This window comes from Oncorhynchus keta, chromosome 4 (assembly GCF_023373465.1).
Source record: "Oncorhynchus keta strain PuntledgeMale-10-30-2019 chromosome 4, Oket_V2, whole genome shotgun sequence".
Lineage (NCBI taxonomy): Eukaryota > Metazoa > Chordata > Actinopteri > Salmoniformes > Salmonidae > Oncorhynchus > Oncorhynchus keta.
This window is the reverse complement of record NC_068424.1, coordinates 23,455,328-23,459,710: the sequence shown is the minus strand read 5'-3', so window position 1 is coordinate 23,459,710 and position 4,383 is coordinate 23,455,328.

Sequence of the window (4,383 nt, the reverse complement as noted above, 5' to 3'; positions counted from 1 at the left end):
CTATACGGCTTCCACTGTTAGAATAATAAAAGCCCAAACCAATTATCAAATAATGTTCTCTCTAGCCAGATGTTGGGAGGTGGTGGAGGGGGGAGCAATAGAAACCTAGAGGAAAGAGATTGAGCACCGTGTAAAATAGGTCAGTTCTCAGAGTTCTCTGATCGCTAGAGCATGGCCTCTGCATTTCATGCTACATTAGCTGGGTTTTAAGAGCTAATCTCCCTCCATGAATGTTTTATGCTTAATTTCATGGAGGTGCGGACTGGCTGATGAGGCTGGGGTATGAGGGAGCGCATGGGGCGCTACCTGGCATTGGGGCTAGGTGGCAACCTGCGAGGGAGAGGGTGAGCATCTGAGCCCCAGTGAACGTTTGAATCCCAATGCCACTGCGTGACAGCGGACTGTCTGGATGATTCAGATTGCCAGGTTCTGCATTGTGTCCAGTCCTCTCCGTGCTGTTGTGACTGTTGTCAAGGTATACGCCTTTACATTATCCCCTCTAATATACCAGAGCTCTTTGCTCTCCCCTAGTGGCAATGTGTAGTCGATACTCAGTGAAACAACACTGATATTGGGTCCCCTCTCATTTCAATGTCCAGTGGGCAGCAGCTGAAATGAGAAAATAGACAAACCTGTTTGATATCCAGATACAGTTGTAGAACACACAACTTAGTCCTGGGCCATACCTACATGACAAGAAATACAAATAAGTATAGTGGTTTCAAGCTAAAGTATGACAGAGTTTGCTGGTACGATATTGAAAATGTATTTGCCAGAATTGAAAATCGCTTTAGTGCAAGAGACTCTTCTGAATGAGCATCATTGTTTCTAATTCCACACTGAGCCCTCCTCTCTACCAAAAGGCGCTATTGTTGACGGCGTGTCGTCATCACTTGTGTACAAACTAAATCCCTGCCCTCCCCCACAGCCTCGCCCCTCAGCTAACAGGGGGAGGTCCGTGAATTAAAAACGTTTAACCTGAGTGCCGTGGAGTAGCGGCAGCTAGCGCTGCATAATAAAACACCATTGCCCTCGAGCAAAGCGCTAATCAAGGCTGTCCCCCCACTTCCCTTTAATTGGCCACATCCAGCTGATCTGGCAACCGGGGCCTTTTTACAATTACTTACCAAGATCATTGATTTGAGAAATTATCCAGTAGACTGTAAGTTATGATTGGTTGGGTCTTTAATGGCATCAGGACGGTCACGTTGACGTCTGCCGCTGCGCTAATTGTGGCTAATTTACTGTGAAGTTGATCCGAGGCTAGCGTTGTTTGGGGACTACCCTAATGGTACTTATGTTCGCCGAGTGAAACTCACAGAGCACATTTGTTTATACGAGCTCAGAAAGAAGGACCAGAGTGTTGATATGAATATATATACACAGTAAAATGTTTGCACCTGCACAGTTCACTGAAGAGGCTTGATTGTGTGGAGACAATCAGACCAGGACAATGTTCTTTTCTGGTCATTATTTTCTGATACATCAAATGATCTTCTTGTGATTAGTTGTGGATTTACGTGAGGAACAATGTGGGAGGAATAGCTCTGTCTCGCAATTTATGAAATGGGTAATCTGTGGTTTGTTCCTCCCACGACAGAAACAATTCTACACACTGGGATATTGAGAACCAAGGATGTGGATTAAAGCACATAATCATTTAACTTGCAACCATAACAAAGTGGAGCTATGGGAGAGGGTTTTAATATGATACATTATGATATGCTTGTAATCCTTGTATAAAAGTGCTGAAAATGTCAATCTTATTGGTGGTTACTAATCTTCCCTGTGCATATGTCATATGTTATATGCTATAAGGTGGTGTAATGAGATGTAACTGACAGTTACTGTTTTTAATGTGGGTCCAGAGAGAGATTCTCTCACTTCGTCCCTGTATGCTCTAATATATACAGTATATATGGGCTTATCTATTCATTAGACTCTTCAATGTAATGATCACCCTCCAATAGACACTTTTACATAGGATTTAAACATATTTTCTATTTATTTGTCCAAAAACGTGCCGATTGACTTTCGTGCAATCCGTTTCTGTGTCCAAAATATGTGACCATTGAGTTTGGAGCAGTCTTTTCCGTTGTCTGAAAAAACATGCCCATTGACTTTCAACTTTATTTCAAGGCCCCATTTCTTCTCTCCTGTTAGGCCAAATTGCTGAATGTGGTTGATCTCCGGGCGAACTTCTCACCTCCCTCTTACCTCTGGGTTTTCACCACTCGGGGCCCTCTTTTCCAGAGCCGTATTACTCCATTTAAACTTCAATCCTATTTACGGCTCCTCTTTCCCCTCGACTGCCCGGAGCCATGAAACAATTCATCCGGTGGGCTCCATGTCGCCGCAGCCTGTCATAAAGCCTCTGCTGGGATACAAGTGGTGGAGACGAGGGTGTGTGTGTGTGTGTGTGTGTGTGTGTGTGTGTGTGTGTGTGTGTGTGTGTGTGTGTGTGTGTGTGTGTGTATTGGATGTGGAAGAGGGTCTGACTTAGGCTCCCCAGAGATCAGGGTCTGGTGCATGATGTCCTCCTCTCATAACAACTCAGGCATGCTGGTAATGCAGAGCATGATGAATTGTTTTCCTTAGCCACACACACACACACACACACACACGCACGCACGCATGCACGCACGCACGCACACACACACACACACACACACCTGGTTTGAGGTGAGCAGGCCCACCTGGCATTCCTCTCTCTATAACACTTGGGCTCTTCATCATGGAAAGAGGATTAATGCCAAAGCATGGAACAGTTCAAGGAAACCACTCCACCCCTGTCAATCAAATGACCACTAGACATCTACGTAGTCATAATTACCCAGGCTGGTTCCATATGTCTTAATGTACAGGCCGACTGTGTTATTGCAGCGCGAGGCAGTTAATGGTACAAAGGCTTCTCAGCTAAAATGTTGAATTGACATAAACAATGACATGGTCCAGACAAACAAAAGACAAAGAAAACTGCTAACATGACAATATTTGGACATGTGCCTGTCTGAGTGCCTTGCACCTTTCTGCACTCTTAAACTCAGACATGGTGCAAGACACAATGTGTAATTATTGTCTCCTTTAACAAAAAGAAAGTCTAGTCTGTGCAGTGTTTCAGAATTGTGTCAGGTTAAAAATGTTACAAAGGACGTGTCTGGTTAGCCACATTTGAGACAGCGAGAGAGATGTAGAGGGAGCGAGAGGTAGAGAGAGAAATAGAGAGGTAGATAGAGAGAGAGAGAGAAAGAAAGAAAGAGATATATATATATATATAGAGAGAGAGAGGTAAGAGAGACAAAGAGAGAGACAGAGCGAGAGGTAGAGAGAGAGCGAGAGAGAGAGAGGAAGAGGGGTAGAGAGAGAGAGGTATAGAGAGAGAGCGATAGAGGTAGAGAGAGAGAGCGAGTGAGAGAGAGACAGAGAGAGAGGTAGAGAGAGAGAGGTAGAGAGAGAGCGAGTGAGAGACAGAGAGAGGTAGAGAGGTAGAGAGAGAGAGGTAGAGAGAGAGGGGTAGAGAGGTAGAGAGAGAGGGGTAGAGAGGTAGAGAGAAAGGGATAGAGAGCGAGACAGAGAGAGAGAAGTACAAGATGGTTAAAGGAGTTCCCCTTCACCACCTCTTTCTTGACATCCCAATTTGTACCCCTCTGGAAGCGTCCAGATCAGCAGAAAGGCAATGGGGGTTAAAGGATGAAAAGACATGCCCATCATCTCCACTCATGTTTTTGTTGTTGTTTCTTCCTGTTCCTGGTCTCATTTTAAAGGGATGTCTCCAGCCCAATTAATGGGGTGGAAAGCGGTAAACAGGAGGCACAGCGATGTTTCAGGCAAGGGCTTTGGTCTAGTTTGGGGGAGAGGAAAGAAGTTGGGATAATGTCTGATTGACAACCACAGGTAGACATTAGGCAAATGGCATCATTAAAAAACAGGGGGAGCTAGCTAACTACACCTGGACAAGGCTTACAGATACCCGCGCGGCGTGGCTCCTTCACGTGGCATCAGAGGCTTGGCGCCCACAGCTCCGATACTAGCACCAGAGTGCAATTTTGATCTTCTACTTCCCCCCGTTTTAATATCCCCAACGCCTTGACTTTCAGGCTGGTTCATAAAAAGAAGGGGAAAACCAAAGGAGAGGATCTAGCTACATGAGAGGTGTAGCTATGCCTGTTAGAGTGGTGGGTGTGACGTCTGGAAGGATGGATGCTTCAAACACCCTCCACTGACTGGATCTCCAGCCTCATTAGCTTGTTCGTTCCATTGATCCCTGTCTCTGTGCTTCAGATATTGCTGACCTGTTTTGCTTATCAGGAGAAGCAACTTGATTATATATTGTATCAGAACAGGGTTTCCCCTTGATGGGGATGGAAGGGGAGAGGGTAAGGT